We start from the raw sequence: 26,483 nt of genomic DNA, 5'->3' as shown, positions 1-26,483 counted from the left end.
TTTCAAAGCACTGAAACTACCTAATACTTTAGATAAATATACATGTACTTTTCTGACATAGAGTGCACATTTTAATCACTAGTCTGAATGCTTGAAATAAAATACACACACCTTCCTTTACCTACCTACTTCTTACACACACGCATACACACCCCTAACTACCTACTTCTTACATCCACAAGCCCCTACCTATTTCTCTCACAGAAACACACCTCCTAATCATTTAAACATTTAAACACACACGCACACGCACGCACACACTTACCTCTCACTTATACCTTCATCCGTAGTCCAGACATCTTCTGGAATTCAAATTGCACAGGAGCGGAAGATGAAGATTTAAACCGTCAGTCTCTTGTACCTTCATCCATTATCCAAACATCTTCTGGAATTCAAATTGCACGGGAGCGGAAGATGAAGATGTAAACAGTCAGTCACACAAAAGCAGAAGCTTCTGTGCGACTGGATGCAAAGGGCATTCTTAAAGTAGAACACCGTTTAAAAAATATAATATTTTTTTTTATACTTAAAAGAAAATGAATCTCCCTCTCAGCCAGTTCCAGGGGGGTGCAAATGCACCCCCTTGCACCTGCCTGCGGGCACCCTTGGCTGCATGGCCAGCAAGGGCAGTGCAGCCCTGTAGCAGGTTTTAGAGGACAGAGGAGTAGTTGGCTATGATTAGAATTGCTTACCTGAAAATGGCCCTCACAGGATGAAGATCTGTTTCTGTCATCACCTGGGATGTCTTCAGGATTTTTGCATTAGCTCAATATAGCAGCATGACCCAGTTGGCCAGTCATCCAGTTAACTAGCCTTCTGGCTTTGAGCTATCCATGTTTCACTGTATATCCCCCACTGGTCTGGAGAGGTCAGTTATACTGACCTATAACAGGAACTGTCTATGACATATTGATGTATTTCTTAGTAAAGTTTTACTATGTCACACGATGAGTCTGTTCTATGACATCATTAGCACGTTACATCCTGTCTTCCAAAATGAATCCCCAGTCAGACTACACTCTACACAACTCCTTCTACCTCCATTTTATGGCCCTCAGTACTGCCTGTTATAGTGTGCCCTGCTTTTTTCATCTTGGACTGAAGCACTTTCCTCACGTTGCTCTGACAAATAATATCATGTCATCCACGTCTCTACATATCTGCATAGTAATATTATCAAGACTGTAACTTCAACAAATAGTGCTAACAGTGGTCATCAAAACAGAAGGGTGCTCTTAATGCAAACAACTGCAAATCATTTGGAAATGTAATTAAGTTTAGGCTCAGGATGCTACATTTCCAGTTTGCAAAGCATATGCCTGCTGCCTAGTAATATCAAACAACAGCCCCCTGGTGTTTGAAATCACTTATTCAAAGTATTTGTGTGTGACACGGAGACATATATTAATATGATGTGCGTCATTTGTTGCTGGAAATATATTATGAGAAAAACCCATTCCATAACCATACATGGACCATCAGACATGATTGCATATTTATTACTCATATATAAGAGTTTATGACTGCTAACAAATGTGCTAATTTGGACATATCTTGTTGTTTGAAAATCTGTGTACAGAACCAATTTAAGTCATCATGCAAATTTCCTATTGCATAAGAAGTATATCCATGCATTTGGAACACCCTGCTAGCAGTGCTTACATTTACAGGCACTTCACATGGAGACACATGTCATCTGTCAATATCCATATAGGAAATCTTCAATGACATGTCCATAATTAAGGCTTCAGAACTATCCATGACTTTTCAGCCCTTTACTATTATCACAACATATTCTGCTGAGTACAGATGCTGTGGTAATCTACACATACAGGTAAGTCCAGCATAGAATTATCAAGAACATCATTTGGCATGTGATCAATGCAAGTGCTATGACATGAAATTTAGTTCCTTACTAGTATCGATCTCCTGATGGAAACGTGCAAATTAACATTAGGTTTATCAACTAAAGGAACATATATGTGCAATGTTATGCAAATAGTGTACATAAACATCTTTTCATAAATATGATATATTTATGTGTGTATATATATATATATATATATATATATATATAGGTCTACTTCATAATTTCAAGGAGCCATATACTCAAATTACATAACACTAAGATGATAATAGTGAAAACCCGTTTACACAAAATCTTAAAATAATGAAACCTGGAACATCAAACTTTTCAATCTACCACAAGTCTGGTCTTCACTTAAAGGGACACTACTCCATTTAAATAAAGCCTACACTAAATAACTATCAGCAGTTTTGCAGGGGGGGAAAGCTCCCTTGTGCCCCCCACACCGCCTCTAACCTAACTTATATATACCAACTCCGAGATTCCACTACAGTGAGAAAAGGGTAAGTTTCCCCATCCTCACTGTATCACGATCTCCATTTCAAACCGCTGATACATATTTAGTGTAGGTTGTATTTAAGTGGAGCAGTATTGCTTTAAGTGAAGACCGGACTTCTGATAGGTTGAAAAGTCTGATGTTCTGAGTTTCATTATTTTAAGATTTTGAGTAAATGGTTTTGGCTATTATCACCTCGATGTTATGTAATTCGAGTATGTGGGTCTTCGACATTATGAAGTAGACACACACACACACATTATATATATATATATATATATATATATATATATACCTACATACACACACACACACACACACACACACACACACACACACACACACACACACACACACACACACACACACTCACAAACACGCACTCACAAACACAGACACAAATATGCATGAATTGTCCACCTGTGTGCATGTGTAGTGCTATGACATGCCATCTTGCAGTCAACACACATTTATATGATATATACAAACAGGCCTGCTGTACTTTGTGTACATGCAATGCCATGACAGTCTATCAAGCAAACAATGGATATGACACAATACACGTGACATTAAGTTCAGACAGCATTACAAGCACACATAACGCACACAATACTATCAGTACATTACAGTTGTAGTAACAGATATAAATTATTTACCTGTACTAGTTCTGTGCTCTTGCCAGCCTGTGATGTTTCCTCATCAGTAATGTGAATAAAAAGATTATTAAGCATGCTACACATTGAGCAGGAATCAAGTGCTGGGCACATGGCAAGAGCTATAAAGTAAGTTCTTAGGGTCAGAATCTGTCAGAATGCAATAACGGCAGCAGCTGTCAAAATACACCACTGCCGCTACATCCTGAGAGCTACACAAATATAATGGCAAGGTACAGATTTGTTAAAATTTATGTCAAACGTTGAAGGGGAATAATGTAGGTGATTTGGGAGCTGTCCAGTGCTGAAGCTGTTACTGCCATCGCACAGCACTTGCATATAAAGGCGGCAGTGATCAGTGATCTTTGAGTCCATTGTGTGTGTGCTTCAGCCATGTGAGTCTGTCAGTTAGCACAGAGGATTAAGGCTATGGGATGTTAACAATCTATTTCAATTAATTCAAAGTTTGAGTCCTTCAGCCTCCATTTGCAAATTGTGTGACACTGAGCATATTATTTAACTAGACAGTGCTCTGGGAAAAATGTGAAGTTGGTCTAGGTATATCTTCTGGACCTTGTGCCTATGAACCTATGAACATATATGTGTATTTGCAGTCTGGGGATAAAGCTGACATATATTTCAATTCCATCGGTGAAGCCCAGTGTCATGAACAGCCTGGGCCAGTCTGTCCACTGATAATACATTCAGTTCACCTGACACAGTAGAAAGCTAAAGATGTTACACTGAAAGGTATACATGTGGATACAGTTGCAGATATGGGTTGCAGACATTGTATAGTTGACATTGCAAGTGATTTTATTTTTAGTTTATTTTGCTTTTGTTTCCCAGGTTTATCAAACTGGATTTAGTCAAAAAAACAAACAAACAAAAAAAAAACTTCATTGAAGGCTCTAGGAGAAAAGCTCTAACACATTACAAACATTTTTAAACAGACATTCAGTAATAAGCATTAACAATTATACATACATTTGCTAAACGCAACTATTACAGTATAAAATATACTTATGCATTAGTAGATATTGAAATTTGAGCATCTGAAGAGGTGCATTAGTCTCAAGCCAAGACTGGAATAGCTGGTCAAGGGGAGGAAGTGAACACCTGCACCACACCACATGCAACTCATAGCCCTCCAGAACACCCACCATCACAGCTCTCACATAAAAACACAAACCACACATCCACCTTCATGGAGGCTCTCAATAGAAATCTACCCAAAGAGCAGAGACCTCCAAGGCAAAAATGCACTCGAGCATCACAACATAGCACAAACCACAAGAACATAGCTCACCTACACAGTGTGCCCCTCAACCTAAACCCCTAAGGCAAAACAGCTTGCCCAATACACTAATCATAGGTGACTCGATAGTGAGGCATACTGATGTTCCACTCGCTAGGTTGAATAAGGAGATGGTAACAGTCAGCTGTCTATCAGGTGCCAGAATCCAACACATAACACATGGACTCAGGTCACTCCACAACAAATACAAGTATGACTCTGTCACTGCCCATGTGGGTGTGAATGACGTGAGATGCACTTTCCTGGACTACATGAAAAGAGACATGGAGGAGCTTTTGGATTATGTGGCCTAGGCAGGTATGACCCTAGCCCTGAGCAGCATCCTACCATCACCCAGAATGATACCGCAGTACAAGCAGAAAATGGTTGACTTCAACAATTGGCTAAGTTTCTGGTGTCATTCTAGGGGCATCCAGTATCTGTCTGCTTGGGATTACATGATTAACAGACATCGATGCTTTGCCAGAGATGACCTGCATCTGTCACCCCTGGGTTTCCGGATACTGGCTAAGACTCTTGCCACCCCTATAGTGCCTTTTTTTAGTTGATGTTCCAAAGACCAAATTACCACCATGTTGTTGTTGTGTCTTTCAGCTTTTCCTGGTTAGGAGTCGCCACAGTGGAACTCTGGTCCGCTAATGATTGGCAGTAGATTTTTAAGTGCCGCGTTGCCGGCCCTGATGCACAACCTTCAACAGAGGTACGCCCCTTCACGCATGTCTCCACACAGAAGATGTTCTAGCTGAGAATCAAACAGGACAACGTCTTACTGTGAGACGACAACGCTACCACAGCACCACCACCGCAGTCCATAACAGCTATAAATAAATGCAATCTGAGGGTCATGCTGCTCAGTGCTAGAAGTCTAAATCTCAAGATGCACTTGCTCAAAGCACTCCTCAAAATGGAGAACATCGACATTTGTGCTATAATGGAGACCTGGTTTAAAGCACCAGATAGCACCCCTGCACTACCAGGCTACTTATTCCACACCTTTCGGCACCAGAACATGGACCGAAGCTGCAAAGGCAGTGGTGTCTCCATATTCATAAAGGATATGCACACCTCCGGGCTAGTAGCCCAGCATAATGCATCTGAGATACTTTAGGTACAACTAACATTGGGTAAGATGGAGATTCAGGTTGTAGTCTGCTATAGGTCCCCAACCATGTCCCAAGACTCTCACTTCACATTCCTAAGCACCGTGGAAACTATTAGGGTCTAACCCAACACTCTCATACTAGATGACTTCAACTACCCCTCCAACAACTGGGAAAACTACTCATGCACTAATACACTGGCCCAATGCTTCCTGGAATTCATTAATTCCAATGCCCTGGACCAGCTCATTCGTACCCACACTAGAGGAAGCAACATCCTTGACCTGTTATTACTAAAAGGGGCAACCATTGCTCTACAACAATAGTCATTTCCTCCCAGGTTAGATCTGACCACAAACTAATCACCATGGAAATCCACATCTCACCCACACCCCCTGCAAAGGTAACCACCATGAAAAACTTCTCCAAAGCTGACTCTGGGCTCCTAAAAACAGAGGTGGCTAACTTCACGGCACCCATCTCAACGGAAAATAGATGCATGACTGCCAAATCAAACACCAATGCACTGCACGAACACGTACATAAATACATGGAACTGGCCATACTCAACAGAATGAAGAGGCTCTCCTCCAAAAAAAGGAAGCCAATCTGGTGGTTCCCTGCCATTAATAAACTCTACAACAGAAGGAAGAAACTGTTTCATAAAAAGGTGAAGTCCCAAGACTGGAAAAACTCCCTTATTAGCTTCAACAAAAAGTTGAGATCCCTCATCAAAACCTCTAAAGCCAGCTATGAAGGCAGAATTGCGGCAGACACTAAAAACCACAAAGGCTTCTATAGCTATATCAGAAATCTCCACGGCAATATCCAGGTTTGCTCTGAGTTACTGCACAATGGTACCTCCTATTCTGAGCCAACAGATATTGCCAACATACTGGCAGACAGATTCAGTGCCACCTTAACCCCTCTCTCTCCCTCTAAAGGACCAATTACAATACCAGAGGAATGTCAGGCACCCAGCATTACTGCAGCACAGGTTAAAGCTGCATTGTCCAAGGCCAAGAATACAGCTTCCATGGGGCCCGACAATATCCCTGGATGTATTCTACATGAACTAGAAAGTGAACTGGCACCACATCTGTGTGCTCTGTTCAGTCACAGCCTCACCTCAGGCTTTGTCCATATCGAATGGTGCACTGCTACAATCATCCCTCTCCATAAAGGGGGAGTGATGACAGACCCTGGGAATTATCACCCCATTAGCCCGACGAGTCTGATATGTAAGGCTATGGAGCGCATCATCATGGACCTAATTAACAAGGCTATAGGGAATTTCCAAACTCTAGATCACATTTTTTTTTTTTTGTGAAAGCTAGATCATGCCTGCTCAACCTGGTTGACTTTTTGAGTCAGTCACCAGAACTGTGCATGAGGGTAAGGCAGTACATGCAGCCTACCTCGATCTGGCCAAGGCTTTTGATACAATTCCAGACTCAGGAATTATTGACAAACTCACCAATCTAGGCATCAACTCCTATATCACTAGGTGGGTTGCAAACTGGTTCACAGATAGAACCCACAGTGTGAAAGTAGCGGACTCCAAGTCAGACTGCTGACCAGTCACGAGTGGAGTCCCACAGGGATTGGTCCTGGGTATGCTCCTGTTTGGCATCTACTTCTCAGAAGCCCAGGCCAACACGGAGTGACTCTGGCTGACCAGGTTCGCAGACAACTGCAAGCTGGGAGCCATTATTGACTCCCCAAGTGATGTAGACATCCTACAGAAAGGCCTCACTGAGACCAATGACTGGTTTCAAAATCATGGCCTTAAGCTTAATGCCAAAAAATGCATCATCATCCTCTTTGTAAAAAACTAATTTCCCACTAATTACCACATTGATGGGAGCCCACTGAACAGTGAAAGCGTTATAAGAGATCTGGGGACACAGGTTGACAGCAACCTCTCTTTCAACCACCACATTGCCACTGTGGCCAGAAAGTCCTTATATGTGGCACATCTCATTACTAAGGGTTTTGCATCAAGGAAGAAAGAGATCATTGTCTCCCTCTACTCTTCCCTCATTAGGCCAATCATTGAGTACAATGCCCCATTTGGCATGTACCTCACTAAACACCTGCAGCTTCTGGAGAGGCCACAAAAGTACCTCACAAAGAGTATCCTAGACCTTAAACATTTGTCCTATATGGACAGACTAAAAAAACTCAACTATTCTCTGTCTCATATTGCCTACATAGAGGAAAACTCTGCTTTACTTACAAAGCCATGTCTGACCCAGCTGTGTTAGAAATGCTAAAGAAATCCCAGTCCCTCCACACCACACACTTCAGAGACCTCAACCTCATTACCACAATCAAAAGAATATGCTGGAGGGACAGGTTCATAACCCAAAGACTGCCCATGCTATGGAATAGACTTCCCATACATGTCAAGCAGAGCACCTCACTGGCCCTCATGAAGAGAAATCTTGATGAGTGGATGGGAAATAGAAAATTCACCCCAGGGATCACTCCAGTGGCTTTACTTGACAGAAGCACTGGGAACTAAGGTCGGGAGGCACGATGCCAGGGTAATCCTATGGGTTAGGCTTGTAAAGGCTCCAGGGCCATTAGCCTAGTACACACCTATGAACCTATGAACCATGTATGAGCAACAAACTCCTGCGAATTATAGGGGACGCTTATTCCACAATATTGAACAATGTTGTACAATGCATTTGTCACTTTTTTCTATTCTTGTCATTTATTGTTAAACTTAGGTTCTTTGAGCAAGTGTTAGCTCCCCTACAGTGTACTCCAGTCATAGACATTCAAGCAGAATCAGATCAGACATTGAATTAGAGACAAGGAAAAGGTCATCTCTAAATATCCTATAAGTAACATTCTATTATTGTAGTTACAACATCAAGTAATGTCCTGAAAAACTGTAGCCAACTAAATGCTCAAAAAACAGCTTTATTGAATAAAAGATCCCAGTGCATTTTACACACTGTGAATAATGTGTTTTATAGATGTTTGTGACTGTTACAAGTCAGCTTTGATCATTTGACATAGTTTGCGCATGTTATGAGTTAGATATGAATATATAATCATTCTCAAATCCTTTCTGAACAGTTCAAGTTTCCCAGCTCTGACTTTTCTAGCAAAGGATTGCACCTTTTCAACAAAATGTGGCATTGTAGTTAATACTTGGTTAGATCAGCGAGGTATAAAATGGTACAAAGATTTCCTTGGAGTGACTAGACATGCCTTTTAGAATTCAATGGACTATACAATATGATTTTTCTGACTTTAGTATACAGTGGTGAAAGTATATGGTTGGTATTCATAGTTAGTTACACAAATGCACTTTGGTTATCTGCGATGTTCATTGATGAACACAGCTAAGCTGCGATTCATAGAGGTCATTTACACCAATGCATCACAACCTCAAATGTACTCAAACCAATGTGCGAATAATGAGATATAAATGAGGAGTGATGTAAACCTTCATATGCTAAAGAAGTATGTTTTACATCATTTGCAATTCATAGTCAGATTTCCCTGCTTTTCTGCTTTGGTTGCAGGTGAACTATATAAAGTGAAACCTCACCAAATCTGTCAGAGTTGCAGTCAGTGATAATGCTGTCACTTGTTGCTAGCCTTGCTGTTTCCAGGTAAGGTGCTTGTCTTGTCTGGTCCAAAACTGCTTGCACCTAATGACACTTGCTGGCCAAAAAGACAAAAATATAAGCAAAGGACTACGCATTATAACTTTGATAGTCAGGAAATCCTTTATAGATTTAGAGTGGACAGGGACATTAGGAGGGTCTTAGTGGGTATGTTTGACCCCCATAGCAGCACTGGAGGAATGAGTGGTCTTCCTGTCTCTGTGGATACCAAGGTATGTATAGCTCTCAGTATACTTGCTACTGTGATCTTCCAGACACAAACCAGGAGCATGTTGGGGATCTCACAGACTTCTGCCTCAAGGATACTGCATCAGATCCTGGATGTACTTTTGGCATGTGTGGATCAGTATATCTATTTCCTGGTGTAACTACAAGACCAAGCCAGGACTATGAGTGCCTTTTATGGGGTGGCAAATTTCCCTAAGGAACTCGGTGTGTAGATTACACCCATGTCACAATTAAGACTTCTCCTTATCCACAGGCTGAGTGGTACCACAATAGGAAGGGCTACCACTCCATCAACTGCCAGGTAGTGTGAGATTCATGGGGGTGATTCACCAACATCTCTTCAGGATGACCCAACTACTGTATGCAGGATGCTTACTGCATGTTCCATTCTGCATAAAATGATCATGTGCTAGTCTGTTGTTAAAGTGACCCATACTGTCACTCCAGCTTTCAGTTCCAGTTGTAGTATTACTAATGATGATCAGCTGACAGCAGTAGTAATGGACCCCATGTGACAGGCTCATGCACTGCTTGTGGATGCACAGGTAGAGGTGGTTTTCAAGTCCACAACTGTGGGCCATGACATTCAGATTAGTGCTTCCTTTATTGTAAAAAACACATAGAGTATAATTCATGCATGCAGTGATAAGATGCTCTGTATACAGTTCATGGTTTGCAGTAGATCAATAAAGTGTAACTTCACATAGTAGCCATGAAAATTTTATTTAGTTATGTGACATATTGTCTTACACAAAATGCATTTCTTTAAACATTAATGGTTTAAAAAACAGTTGTAAAAGAGGGAGTTTAAACACATTTTTAAAACAATTTAATAATCAGATTGTATTTCTTCAGGAGACTCATTATTCTCATAGATGGAGATCTCAGGCTAAGATTGATAGAGTTCTTGTTTCAAATGATTTATTCAATAGTTTAGATAAGGTAAAAGTGATATCATCCCCACTTTCTGTCCACAATGCCATAACATTTGATCTTCCCTTTAAAAGTAACAATAAGATTCCTATAAAATGTATCCCTGCTTACATAACCAATTTCAAAGATTTCAAGGAATTTTTTTACATAGGAAGTGCAAACCTTTCTTGAAATTAATTATACTTGTGATATCTCTGGGATTTATGTTTGGGATGCACTGAAAGCATATTTATAAGGTAAAATTATGTCATGGTATTCTTTTAAGAAACAATTGTGGGATAAGGAATTCACTGACTTGCACAAGAAATTAGATAACTTAAAACTTGACTCAAAAAATAAAAACAACTACAACTCATACAAAAAAGATAGTTGAATGATAATTATTTGGAAATTCTAAATGATAAAACTAGGATTAATCTAGAAAGGATTAAGTTAGTTAAGTTTTATGTAAATCCTAAATCACTACATAGGTTGCCAAATAGAGCCAAGATAATTAACATATGTAATCATATTAAAGACATCGTCTTCTCAAAAGTAAGGAAAAAAGGTTACTGATCTGGAAGATATTCTGGATGAGTTTAAATATTACTATAGTACTTTAAATATCAATATTCCTGTTTTGGATTCTCAAGGGGTAATTAAGAAATTCTTAAGAAATAATAATAAAAGGAAACTAACTGAAGCTCAAATTAAAGTAATTGATAAACCTATTTCACTCTCTGAAGTAAATGCTAAAATTAATAAATTAAAAACAAATAATGCTCCAGGCAATGATGGGATTATTTCAGGACTTTCTAAGTTATTGCAAAACTAGCCATACTACATAAAGTTTTTAAGCTAACCAAAAGACTAATAAGGGCTCCCTATGGAGATATACCATTATTTCTCCAAGTTTAAAAACAGACAATGATTCAGCTAAATGTTCATCCTATAGACATATTTCTTTATTAAATACAGATGATAAACTATTTATATTTATGCATGCTAACAGGATAAAACAATTTCTTCCATCTTTAATTAATGATGATCAAACTGGTTTCATTTTGAATAGGAATTCCTATGATAATATTAAAAGGATATTAACTTTGATTTTATAACTAATACAAATGAAAAGTTAACATTAATGAGCTTGGACATTGACAAAGTCTTTGATTTGGTAAATTGGAATTATCTCAGTTTGGTTTTAGAAGCAAGTAACTTTTCTGTTAAATTCATTCATCTTATTAAACTTCTTTATGAGAATTCTTATACATATGTGAAAATAGATTCTTATATTTCAAAATCAATTAACATTCTTAAAGGAATTAAACAATGACATCCTCTTTCCCCCTTACTTTTTACATTGATTATTGAGCCTTTGCTAATCTAATAATATCTTCACTACATATCAAGGCATTTCATTTAGGTAACAATTTAATATCTAAAATCCAATTATTTGCAGATTATATTTTAGTGATCCTGAATGACTGTAATAACTCGCTACCTGCCCTTTTTAAAGTCATGGAATCCTTTATGGAAAAATCTGGCCTTTTCTTTAATGAAAATAAAACAAAAATCATACCAATAAATTATAACTCTAATATTATAGATCGTAAATTTAATAAATATTTTGCTCAAGATGACAAATTGAATTATTTAGGCATAACTATTATAGATAATATCAATACAATGATTTCTATAAATTTTGACAATAGTTTTGAATACTACTAAACACCTTACAAATAAATGGAGTAATCTTTTTTTACAATGGATGAGAGGCTACTATTGATTAAAATGATTATCTTGCCCAAAATTATATGCTGTATTCAATCATTATCTCTTACTCCCTCTAAATGTTGTATAAAATAATTTAATTCTTTAATTTTAAAATTTATATGGCACCCTAATAAACCTAAGATAGCATTAAATCATCACACATGAGATTGGTTTTAGGAGTATTGGTCTGACAGATCTAGAATTATCTTCTTTATCCTCTGTTATTATAACATTTGCTGTTCGGATTAACATTTCCTATCAAGCTAAATGGAAATGTTTTCAAGATAGCCTATGTTCTCAAATAAATTGATCCAAATTCCAAGATTCTTGTTTAATTTTAACCAATTCCCTGTTTTTGGTTATTAAAAATGTACTTCTTTAACAATGTAAATCTAAATGTTAATTCCGCCTATATCACTACTATAATTAATATCTTAAGAAATGTTGTGTACAGAAACCCGATTTATAAAGCATGTTTTTTTTTTCTTATTTTTCCAATAGCATTCACTCAAAACAATATCTCCACATTTAACTTACAGATTATAAGTACCTTTTAAGAGAATAATTTAATATATTGTTATCAACTGATGGATAATAATACATTAGTAAGTCATCATCATATATTACATAATTTTAACTTGGATAAAGATTTCTGGTTGCATGTGCAAAACTGCAGACAATTCATGGAAAATAGACTTATTCTTATGCAACCAAAAACAAGAAGCTCTACTTTCAAATTAATTGGCCTATTATCTCTTTTAATACAGCAGGAGATTTCTGGTAAAGGACTTCTATCAAAAATATATAAAGTGATTACAATGGATCATGAATATATTAAAGATAGGTATTAGTCTTATTTTAAACAAATTAATAATGATTCTTCACACAAGGAAGATAAAAAAGTATTTTTATTATATTCTAAACAGACTACTATCGCTCTTTAATGGAAATTTTTTTCTTGGAAGTTTCTTCACAGATTTCTTACTCCTCACTGACTTGAATTGTTATCCAAGACTAAAACAGTCTGTTGGAGATATCAACTAGATCTCAAGGGTGATTGGCAGCACATGCTTTTTGATTGTATTATGCTTAAATCTATTTGGGATGAAATTAATATCTTTTACAGTCTTTATTTTTGGCTAACTTTTCTTTAACCAAATCTTTGGTTTTATTTAATGTTCCTGTACCTAAGTGTGTTACAAAACTAAAATATCCAATTTTATGGAACATTTTTAGCAATAGCAAGGAAAGTCATAACAAGAAATTGGAAAAGTGATTCTTCTTCCTCTTTTAATGAATGTTCCAATGTTATGAATGAGGTATGTCATTCAGAACTGATGACCATCAAATCAAGGACTGCTAGAATTACATCCATATATAATGATTGGATGAAACTAAAAGAACTGTTAACCAAAGATTAGTTGCACTGTTATTAATTGGAAGTGTATTTGCTGTTTTTATATAATAGGCACCTGTTGTAAATAGTTACTAGTTGATGAATATTGTTTTTTGTTTCTTAACCCTTTTGATGTTATTTATTTCTTTATTAATTTAATGTATCTGTTTATCCTTTTAAAATCAATAAAATATTTAAAAATGGATACTCAATATAAAGTATAATAAAACCCTTTTCTTTAAAAAAAATATATTTAAGTGCTTTGCAGTCTGTAGCTTTCCTTAAACATTTAAGCGTGACTGAGCTTAGCCTTGTTCACCCATGATATGTGAAAAAAAGGAGCATTGTTTTTTGCAAAGTAATTTGCAACTTTGTGATGCTGAAAATTATACATCTTACTCTTTTGCGAGAAATAAGTGTGTTTTTAAAAACGACTTCACATTTTCATATTTATCTCAAATGACTTTTGCTGACCTTATTTGCATATCTGTGTAATGCCGCTATTCACAAATAATCGTAAGCCATTTGTAAAGCACCAGACTATGTTGGGAAGACTTGAAATATACATCCAACACAGCACGCTTGACTGTAGAATGTTTTGACTAGGCACATGGTGGAAGTGGACAATAATTATAATTTTTCATTGTATATAAAGATAATAAAGGACATTTACATCAAGATGTAGCCCACCTACTAGGCTAAAAGGTTGTTACACTCATTTTTAGATATGGCATCCTGTGACCTGGTAGCTTAATAATGAACTATGAATGGAACTCCTACTATGAGATATCTATACCATCAATATTTAGAGTTTATGCTTATAGTAGTACAATGTATATGTACATTTGTTAATTTATTAAGTATTTCTTTGTTTAGTTACTGAATTAGGTATTTATAAAACTTGATACAGGTAGAATTTAATGTTGCATAGGGGTATTTTCATACTTATTTATATTTATCAGGTCTTCTAATATTTATTATCCTTATACATTTTATGGCATGAATAATTTATCTTGGTTTACCAGCATCATTTCTTTCTTTCTTCCTTTTTTTTTTTTTTTGCTGATGAATCCATATTCATTTACATTTTTTTTTCCTGGACATTTTTAGTGGTTCAGTTTAGTAATTAGTGAAGTAATTCAAGGATTATGTTTAGACAGAGCACAAAAAATGAAGCAGTTAGGATAAATACCCCACCAATGTACAAAAAAGCTCATAGAAGTCCACAAAGAAACTTGGTGGAGTAACCCATTCATGAAGTTATCACTGTTGAAACTAGTCAGAGCCTAAGTAAAATCTAGATAAACATTATTAAAAGTAGGTAAGATCTTTCATGATACACATATCACTTCATCAGACCTTATAAAAACTATATGTTGGCCATCTTCACTTTTAAGTACATCTCAACCAGAGTGAAAGATCAGTTAAGCAGCCATTACATTACAGAGATACTTTTGCTATAAATAATATAAAATTAAAAAGCCAGTATAGCCATATACTGTAGCAATTCATATGTATATATTCTCCTAAAAACAAAACAATATTAATAAAACAGTCTTAACAAAGACAACATAAATAATACTGTATATCAAACTACAAAACACTTTCAGCAGTATACATTTACCTTGAACTCCTACTTAAACAACTTCCTATTCTTCAACACTGGCTTAAGGGGTATTCTATCATTCAGTCCCTTCCCTTTATTTGCCCTTAACCTAATAATCCATCTAGTTTCAGAAGTCTCAGTATAATTGCATATGTCACCTCCTCTATTACTGGGGTTAATTTTCTCAATCACCAAAAACTTAAAACTATGATCATTGTCTTCAAGTGATATATGTTTGGCTAGTGCATTTGTTAAAGTGCCATTCCTAATACAAAGTAGGTGTTCCCTAATTCTAAACCTTAACTTCCTATTAGTTTTACCTATGTAGAAGGCAGAACATAGGCTGCAAACTGCTAAATAAACCACATTGCTTGTGTTAAAGTTTGTTGCTGTATTAAATTCATAAATTTGCTTAGTATCTGGATGTATAAATTTGTTATTTTATTAATATAGGTACATTGATTACATTCACCACATGGTGATGTACCCTTACCTGCAGTCATTTCATGTTCCTTCTCCACAGTGGGATAGCATAACATTCTTTTTAGTGACTTCTTGTTCTTAAAAATAAAATTGGGAGTCTGCCCTACAACTTGCTTAATTTCTAGATTCTGAGTTAATATATCCTAATTTTTCTTAATTACATTGGTTACTATGTTCACATCACTGTTATAATATATAGAGAATCTAACAACATATTTCTTCTGTTTAATAGAACTTCTCCTATCATCAGTTAGTGAGAAATATGGTTTTCCTATGTTAACCCTCCATGAAGAAGCTGAACCCAGAAATTCAGTCGTTATATTATCAGTATATCCCCTCTCATTAAATCTAGACTTCAAATTGGATAATTCATTTTCAAATTCATCATCCCTAGCTGTTAATCTAGATGTCCTGAGGGCTTGTCCCTTCACTATGTTCTTAAAAATATGCCCTGGGTGCATGCTACCCCTATTGAGTAAAGTGTTCCTATGACACTTTTTCCTGAATAGTCTGGTAACCAAACCATCTACTTCATCTTTAGACACAATTACATCTAAAAAATCAATTTCATATGCGGAGTTTTTCATTTCAAATTTCAAAAAAATAGTACTATTCCCTATTTCAAGGACAAATTCTTCTAATGCTGCTACTGTGCCATCCTATAGCAAAAAGGATAATCTACAAAATGTTTGTAGAATAAAATTTGGGGCCATTTACCATCATGTAGTACATTCTTATTTTCTCACTCAGCCATCACAAGATTGGCATAACTATTTGCACTAGCTGTACCCATGGCCACACCATCTTTCTGTGCAAATAGTTTTCCATCAAAGCCAATTACATTATTTGTAAGAACTAGTTCCATTAACAAACATACCAAGTCTACTTTTGATCCATTGTAAGTCCCTTCATCCAATAAGTGTTGTCTCAAAAGCTCTTGTCCAGTCACATTCGGAATACATGTGAATAATTAACATACATCTAATGTTACTAATAATATTGTTTTTAGGTCTCCATTATATTCACTCTTAAAGACAAATAAATCATGTAAAAATGATTTAGAGTCCCTTAAGATGTTCCTGTTATTATTTACTACCAATCTCAAACTTTTTTCTACATAACTAGAAATGGATTCCATAGACCAGTTGTGCCCAAATGCTATTGGTCTTAAAGAGGGATGTTCAGCATCTTTATGAACTTTTGGGAGACAGTGTATGCTAGGTATTAAGGGCTTGTCTACCTTAAAATAGTTATGCAGATCATTAGAGATGATGTTGTCTAATAAACAATCGTATAATTCTCCATTCAAATCCACTAACAGTTTTTTCATATCAGCATAGCTTATGTTCTCATATATTGAGGTGTCACATAACATATCATACATTGATGTGTCATAATCCAACCTATCCATTAAAACTATAGGGCCACCTTTATCAGCTTGCTGAATAATAATCAAGTGATCTGACTGTAACTGTTTTAATGCATTCCATTCACTTCTACTTAGATTGACAAAAGACTTCCTTTTGTTTCCATTATCCATAGCTTCAAACAATTCATTCTGACATATGTTAGTAAAAACATCAATAACTGGATGACTAGGTGGAATGAATGCACTTGTTTTTTTAAAAACATTTCTGTCACTCATTTCTTCACTCTTATTTTTAAACAACATTTTCAATAAAACATTTCTACCAAACATATGTTAGTCCAGAATACTATCTGTTACTTCAGTCCGTTGCACAGGAATAAATGATAGTCCTCTTTCCAGCACACTTTTTTCTACAGTTGTTAGTTGTCATGAGGATATATTCCATATTATACTTCTTTTCTCCATGTCTTCTTGGATACATTCAGCACGGGAGAATCCATAGGCAGCTTCCTCTTGTTGCAGTTCCTGCTGTACAATCTCCCTCTCTGTGACCGCCTCTCTGTATTTTGTTGATCTGAAGTCTGCAGCTTTATCGGCAGAGTACGAAAAACCTGTTGTGAGGTTTCTGCTTGTTCCGACCCATTTATGTGATGAGCCTCTTTTATTTGTTGAGTTCCCTCGGCGGACCCCAGCCTTCACCTTGCATCCACCTTCTCATTTGGATTAGCTTCCGCAGTTGCTACTGAAGAAATGCCCACAACTGGCGGAGCTTTAGATTTCATTCAAGCACCCAAATTCCTTCCTTCTTTTGAACTTTCGTTGATGACGTCACTCTGTTGATCAGCCTGGATCTTCCTCTCAGTGTTTAAGTTGGCAAGCTCATTGACTCACTCTGAAACATTGCTTTTTGGCCATACAAAGACGTGGCCTTCTTAAAATCTCTTTTATCCCTTTCTAGTTTGTTGAATTTCTGCCGTACACCTACTTCATATTAGGAATGGCACCTTAACAAATGCACTAGCCAAACATATATCACTTGAAGGCAATGATCACAGTTTTAAATTTTTGGTGATTGAGAAAATTAACCCCAGTAATAGAGGAGGTGACATATGCAATTATTCTGAGACTTTCAAAACTAGATGGATTATTAGGTTAAGGGCAAATAAAGGGAAGGGACTGAATGATAGAATACCCCTTAAGCCAGTGTTGAAGAATAGGAAGTTGGTTAAGTAGGAGTCCCATGTAAATGTATACTGTTGAAAGTGTTTTGTAGTTTGATATACAGTATTATTTATGTTGTCTTTATTAAGACTGCTTTATTAATATTGTTTTGTTTTTAGGAGAATATATACATATGAATTGTAACATTATATGGCTATACTGGCTTTTTAATTTTATATTATTTATAGCAAAAGTATCTCTGTAATGTAATGGCTGCTTAACTGATCTTTCACTCTGATTGGTTGAGATGTATTTAAAAGTGAAGATGGCCATATATAGTTTTTATAAGGTCTGATGAAGTGATATATGTATCATGAAAGCGCTTCCCTACTTTTAATAAAGTTTATCTGGATTTTACTTGGGCTCCGACTAGTTTCAACAGTGATAATTTCACAAATTGGTTACTCCACCAAGTTTCTTTGTGGACTTATACAAGGATTATGTTTGTTGATGGCTTATAACCTCCCTATATATTTAGAAACGTTTATTTGCAACCAATTTAATCTTGAAGGCATCACTTGCTAAGACTCTAGTTGGATTTAATAATTTAAGGTAATAATGTTTGTACTTTAAAGTAAAATAGCTCATTTTCTCAATTCTTCAGTATATATAAAATTTTCTAAGTTATCCCTAGATCTTAAATGATGGGATGAATCTAATTAATGTTTGTAGGCCATAGTCCTCTTTGACAGGTCAGACTTGGAAAAAAAAGTATGATGACTGACGTGCTTCAAAATTGAGAGGATTCAGGGGAATGTCTGGTAAATGACTAGTTAATTATCTGGATAACTGCACAAGAGACAGTGATATCAGATACTTAATACAGGATATATCCTACTGTACTCTGCTCTACTTTATTAGGCACATTTTAACTGGCAATTTATATAAACCAGAGAAACAGGATGGTAGGTGTAAATAATACAGGATAATAGATGAATTTATCTATTGGACCTAAAAAGTTAGAGAAGACTGGTGGAGAGAATGTTTAGGTCCATCACTGGGTTAAAGTGGCGTGTGAAAAGGTTTACAAAGAGTGCCATACTAAGGTCATTGTAATAACTGTTAAACTGTTTGTCTTCTTGGGTATTTGTAGGACTGAGTTTGACTTCTTCTTTCTGAGCATCTCTTTTATTTTATCCAGAATCCCTTCAGTTTCTTAGGAACAAAGCATGTGTTTGCCTCAGAAATGTTGCCTTGGTTGTTTTTGTAAGACTTTTCAAAGTTTTTTTTTTCATAGAATGCATTAACATACCCAGGAGAAGCAGCTGCTAAGTGTCTGCGTGTTACTCATGACTTTTTGTCAGTAGAGATCTTCTGAAGCTCATTGGTTACTCCTCAATATGCTTTTGCACTAGTGTACTCTCACTGCTTATCCAATAGGGGTAGGTGAATGTTTAGACGTGGCTGCATTAAAGAAACATAATAAAATAAAAGTACCATTTTCTCAGACGTCTAGACAATGGTGGTTGTTGGAAAGTGCTTGACAATGTAATGACTCCACTGTATGTGGCACCCAACTCTGCCATTGAAAACAGAAGACATTGAATTAAGCAGAACAGCAAAGGGATACTGAAAGAAGAAAGTAGACAACCTGGTAAAAGAGGAGGCTGAATATAACTTTTTATGAGTTCACTACGGACAAGAAGAAGGCACAATCAGGAGTATCTTAATAACATTAATGAACAGTTGGCAGATAGTGGTATTTCAAAGAGAAAAGTACTTTGACGTAATCTGTGCTTATCATTTATGAATGAAAGGGAAGAAAACAAATCAGTCAGCAGAAGGAGAAAGTATGGGAGACTGAGATGGTTATTACTTATGATATAATGAATACTTTGCCACCTACTCTCAGCCCTGACCTATGGTTTTGATAAGACTTCTACTTCCTACCAGTGGTAAGTGGCATGAGATTCTATGGCTTCATCCCATAATCTGAGATCCTATGAATTCATCCAAGAATCATTGTTTCTGCAAAGGCCTAGATTGTTAGGCTATGATCAAGTTTCATGGAAGCTAAATCTGTCTTTAGCTCTACTTGTGTTGACGTTAGCAAGGTTTAGACCTTTGTGTTTGTTCTTGATTCTGTATAGAATGGATATGTGTTATGTTCACTATCCCCAGAGAGTAGTAAGGCAGAACATGTACAGAGTATGAGGCTAACAGAACTTGAGATAATTCTAGTTGTGAGTTGATACATTATGGTATATCCCATACATAGTTCACCCATTATGTGCATGAGATGAGCATTATAGTGTATTGTAGTCCACTAGTAGTTAAACTACAGGTGGATGGCTGTGGATAATTTAATAAAATTATACTTTTTTTCTGATACTCATTAGCATTATTTCAGAGAATTTGTAGTTGTTTGTTTGAACCCCGCTATTGCTGAAGGCACAGTGGCAAACAAAGGAGTTATGTTATAAAGTAATTTATTAGTGAAAGTGATCACAGTGTATGATAATGACAGGATACAATACCACAGAATAACTGTGTAGGTTGAACTGGTCCATTGGTGGGATAGGTGGAACTGTGTCCTATGATGTGGTACAGAAGACACTCAGCTGCAGTTGACTGTCTCTGTAGCTGGATGCCACTACATTGCCTAACTGCTGCATATCTAGGACAACTTGGTCAAACATTGAGATTGGAATGTGCAGCTCGTCAGCAGGAGGATGCATGACCAGCACAAAACAAACACTGTCCACATTATTGGTTTGCAATGTAGCAAATTAAATGTCAATTAATATGTTGATGGCAAAAGAATAGTAAGTAACAGGAAACAAGTCAGAGTAGAGAGTTTGTAGATTTCCCCAAACAAGTGTGGAAATAAACTGACAGTCAGTATTTTAAGTACATATTTCTTTAACCAATAGTTTGAGTGATCACTGTCCTGTTTTATTATTCCTTTTCTTTAATATATCATAACTTATAGGTTCATAGGTGTGTACTAGGCTAATGGCCCTGGAGCCTTTACACGCCTAGCCCATAGGATTACCCTGGTATCATGCAATCTAACCTTAGTTCCCTGTGCCTCTGTCCTGTAGAGCCACTGCAGTGATCCCCTGGGTGAATTTCTATTTCCCATCCACTCATCAAGATTTCTCTTGAAGAGGGCCAGTGAGGTGCTTTGCTTGACATGTATGGGAAGTCTACTCCATAGCATGGGCAGTCTCTGGGTTATGAACCTGTCCCTCCAGCTTGTTCTGTTGATTGTGGTAATGAGGCTGAGGTCTCTGGAGCGTTTGATGTGGAGGGATTAGGATTTCTATAGGTGTAGCATTTCTAACAGAGCTGGGCCAGACATGGCTTTGTAAGTCAAGCAGAGATTGCCTCTAAGTAGGTGATATGAGACAAAGAATAGCTAGAGTTTTTTGAGTCTATCCATATCGGGCAAGTGTTTAAGGCCTAGGATCCCCTTTGTGAGGTACATTTGTGGCCTCTGCAGTTGTTGCAGATGTCTAGTGAGGTACATGGCAAATGGGGCATTGTACTCGATGATTGGCCTGATAAGGGAAGAGTAGAGGGAGACAATGACCTCTTTCTTCCTGGATGTAAAACCCTTAGTAATGAGATGTGCCTCATATAAGGACTTTCTGACCACAGTGGCAATGTGATGGTCAAAAGAGAGGCTGCTGTCAACCTGTGTTCCCAGATCTCTTATAACACCTTCTGTGTTCAGTGGACTACCATAGATGTGGTAATTCATGGGAAGTGGGTTTTTCCCAAAGGGGAGGACAACACATTTTTTGGCATTGAGCTTAAGGCCATGGTTCTGACACCAGTCATTGGTCTCAGTGAGGCCTTTCTGTAGGTTGTTAACATCACTTGGGGAGTTAATAATAGCTCCCAATTTGCAATCATCTGTGAACTTTGTCTGCCAGAGTCCCTTCATTTTGGCCTGGACTTCTGGAAGTAGATACCAAACAAGAGAGGACCCAGGACCGAACCCTGTGGGACTCCACTTGTGACGTGTCGGCATTCTGACTTAGAGTCAGCTATTTTCACATTGTGTGCCAGTTTGCAGCCCACCTAGTGATATAGGGGTTGATGCTTAGCCTAGTGAGTTTTTCTATGATTCCTGAGTGGACAATAGTATCAAAGGCCTTGGCCAGATCAATGTGGGCTGTATGAACCACCTTGCCTTCATCCACAGCTCTGGTGACTGACTCAAAGAAGTCAACCAGGTTGAGCAGGCATGATCTACCCTTCACAAAACCAAACTGTGTGGGATCCAGAGTTTGGAGATTCTCTATATCATTGTTTATTAGGTCCATGATGATGCATTCCATAGCTTTGCATATCAGACTCTTCAGGCTAATGGGTCGATAGTTCCCAGAGTCTGTAGTCGCTCCTTCTTTGTGGAGAGGGATGACTGTAGCAGTGCACCATTTGGTAGGGACAAAGCCTGAGGTGAGGCTGTGACTGAACAGGGCACACAGGTGAGGTGCCAGTTCACTCTGTAGTTCATGTAGAACACAGCCAGGCATATTGTCAGGTCCCATAAAAGCTGTGTTCATGGCCTTGGATAGTGCTGTTTTAACCTGTGCAGCAGTAATACTGGGTGCCTGGCAATCTACTGGTATTGTGATTGGTCCTTTGGTGGGGGAGAGAGGGGTAAAGTTGGCACTGAATCTGTCAGCCAGTATATTGGCAATATCTGTTGGCTTGGTATAGGAGATACCATTGCATAGAAGCTCGGAGAAAATCTGGGTATTGCCGTGGAGATTCTTTACATAACTATAGAAGGCCTTGTGCCTGTCTTTACTATCTGCTGCAATTCTGTCTTTATAGCTAGCTTTAGAGGATTTGATGAGGGATCTCAACTTTTTGTTGAGGCTGATAAGGGAGTTTTTTCCAGTCTTGGGACTTTAAATTATTCCACATCAGTTTCCTCCTTCTGTTGTAGGTGTATGATTTGGCAGTCATTCAACTATTCTCCATTTGCATGGGTGCTGCGAAGTTAGCCACCTCTGTTTTTAGGAGCCCAAAATTAGCTTTGGAGAAGTTTTTCATGGTGGTTAACTTTGCAGGGGGTGGGGTGGGAGGTGGGAGGGATGTGGATTTCCAAGGTGATTTGTTTGTGGTCGGGTCTAACCAGGGAGGAGTTGACTATTGGTGTAGAGCAATGGTTGCCCATGCTAGTAATGACCAGGTCAAAGATGTTGCTACCTCAAGTGGTAGTTGAAGTCGCCCAGTATGAGAGTGTTAGGTTAGACATGTAATAATTAATTAGCAGATTAGTTTTTCAGTTAAAGGAAAATTTTCTTTTACCTAATGTTTCCCTGGTTGATTGGACCTCTTTCTCTGATGAATTTAAGGTCTTACAAGGCCTTGGTTAACTTTACTAACATACCAATGCCTAGCTAGACAAACACTTTGCTTGGCTGAACTCTTACTACATGTATTATCATCTCCACCCCTGGCTCTTCCAGCCTTTCTATACCATCTCTGCTCAATTTTGAATTTTGGATGATTATTTGCAGGCCTATATACCTTCAAGAGAGTGTTCATGGCAATAGGTTTTCTAACTTATTCAGACTTTCATGGAATAATCACAATATATGACAGACGTTAAAGTGACTTTAGAGATTTTTTATATCAAACTAATCTTATGTGGTTAGAACATTTCACTGGTTATTTTCTATCCAAGTTCATAACAGCAAAACTCACAAGTATGTCAACTATAGGTGATGGAGGTTGAATACCTGTGCCTAGGCTCCAAGATTAAGCAGGCCTCAGCACCCACTGAGGAATTAGGGTCTCTTGGATTTATTCCAAATGTATCCAGTGGCCAAACTCAGAATCATACTGACTCATGAGCACACTATTGGAGTAAGTAGCTGATGAATAATATAAAAGGCTTTGGGGTAATATGTCATTTTTAAAGCACTGGCATTCTATAAGGAGGCAAATATTATCCCTCTGCAAATGTGGGATTGAATAATCAAAGAATGCCACAGGGGGGTTGTAAACAGGCAAAATCAGTCAGTTCAGTGATGAATATAATACTATGCCCTGATCTATTGGATACTTTTCACATCTTGGAAAAAAGTATATCTTTCAGTCCTACTAGATCTACTTAACCTGCATTTTGTCACTAAAAGTATCTTTAGTTTTGGGCACATTCAATACATCCTTGGACCAGACAGAAGTCATTTATCATCATCTAATATTCCTGACAATCTGCCTTCTGGACTTAAGACAGTGACAAGAAAGTCAACAAATGTACTTCCACTTCCTCCAATAAGTAGTTTGCTCCTCAGACAAACCAAAAGACAAACCAAAAAGGACTTCTTAGCAAATAGAAAGAGTGGTGGGGTTGAATGAATCCTTACGGTTCTCCAGTTGTGTGTGTGTGTGTGTGTGTGTGTGTGTGTGTGTGTGTGTGTGTGTGTGTGTGTGTGTGTGTGTGTGTCACTGTGGTGGGTATTAAAGTATGTGCTAAGATGTTATACTCTTTAGAGGTTAAAGAAAATTAATAAGAGGAATCTGGCTATGCTAGTTGATAGTGGGAGTAATGGAATTAAAAAAGACAAAGTGGCATCCTACGCAAAATACAAACCCAGTGGAAAGTATTAAGTCAAAGTAGGTTACAGGGCCAATTAGGGAAGGCAGAGCAATATGTGTCCCTGGTGAGCTCACACTAATTACAGCAACATGATTTTCTTCATTCTGTAACAGAGTGGAGGTCAAGTGGAGATTCTGAACAGGAATAAGCCATCCCCGGAAAAAGTGGCCATTTCTGTTTGTTGATTGAAGACATAAGGCATATAATTCTCCAGTCTGCAAGTGGAAAAAAGATCAGGAAAAGAAAAACTGGGAGAAGGGATCATTAATGTTTAATTTTCATTTCTTTATTTCTTAACTTAGTAAGTGAATTGGTACATTGTGTGCTCTTTGCATACACAATCTCATTAAAAGTGATTTATTTATTTATTAACATTTGATTACTGGGAAAGTCCAGTTGGGTAGGTGCCCATTTTTAGCAGGGGCCTGTGGAGAAAATCTCCATGATAAATGCAAAACTTTGTAGAAAGGCTGTGAGCAGATAATCAGAAATGTGTTTTATAAAGTATGAAAGTGGGAGAAGACTACATTGCTTAAAGAAAGATGAAGTTGCACAATGTACTGAACTGTTGGTTTTAGGCATTCTATGAGCAAACAATTATCAAGGCCCACAGCAACATGCTTTTACAGTGGTAATATATGCCAGAGATGCCCATTTAACACAAAAGCTGCAAACAATGTGTAGATGATAGGTAAAGCACTGAAATTACTTTTTATAAGGCAGATGCCATTGTTGCACATAGCTGATTGAAAATAAAATGTTTAAGCCCTTGGTAGTCACATTTTGCAGTACAGATAAACTATCCATGCCCTCATAAGGAGACAACGTGTAAAGCCACAGGGAGAGGGAGTGAGCTTTGGACAGCATGGGATGGCTGTTGACCACTGAGATAGATGATGACTGTGGGGGTGGTGTGTGAGGTGTTAAAAATAGCTCATTAACAACTTTCCTCATGATAGAAACATGTATTAAATGTATCTTGTCCATATTAACTATATTACTAATGTTTCTATAAATGTGAATATTTCACCTTTTGTGTTGTTTCATAATAAAGCTAAGCGATGATAATAAGACAGCTTGATACAGGACCATATTAGTTTCCCACCTGAATCTAAACTATTTGACACCATTCTGTTATGCCCACACATTACTTAAAAACAAGCAGTATTTATGCCTGAGGACAGGCATGCACTTTCCCTTCTCTGAGACTGAGGAATAATACGCCCTCATTGCTCATTTGGTTCCATCTGGCAGCTGGCAGCAGTATAAGCTTTGTGTGAAGTTGCATGTACATAGATTTGGAAAACAGAATCATTAACTGATAATTATTTCTGAAACATGAACAATGGTTATCTGGACTCATTTTTAGTTACAAAAGAAGATCTTGATAATTAAAGTAGATCAAAGCATTAACAAATATATATCAGTCCACACTCACTGGACACATAAAAAAGTATTAGCTTTTCAACTCTCATGTAAAGTTAAATAAAAGACAGTATAATTAAATTTGTCTGTGCTACTTTTCACCTTGTAAGGAAGTGGGGGTTCCCTCTTACTGAGTTACCTTATTATTGACTCATAATTACCAAGAAATTTCATAGCATTGTAACCTTCTTGTGGCTTCCTAAGAAAGATGGCTGTAGCACACCTGTTATGCCTCTCAGTGTGGTTTGACAGATGTTAGAAACAGTTTCTGTACTAATTAGCCAGATGTTATCACAGAAACCAAGGCATCGCAGTAAATTGTTGCATTGAAATAATCCTGTACTATCATTATGATTTTCTAATAATAAACGTTAGATTTTAAACCCATACTCTACATTGATATGTGGGCTGAGAA

This window comes from Protopterus annectens, chromosome 1.part0 (genome assembly GCF_019279795.1).
Source record: "Protopterus annectens isolate FY-2018-M chromosome 1.part0, PAN1.0, whole genome shotgun sequence".
NCBI classification, from domain to species: Eukaryota; Metazoa; Chordata; order Ceratodontiformes; family Protopteridae; genus Protopterus; species Protopterus annectens.
The sequence above is the reverse complement of the archived record's forward strand: the minus strand, read 5'-3'. Positions refer to the sequence as shown.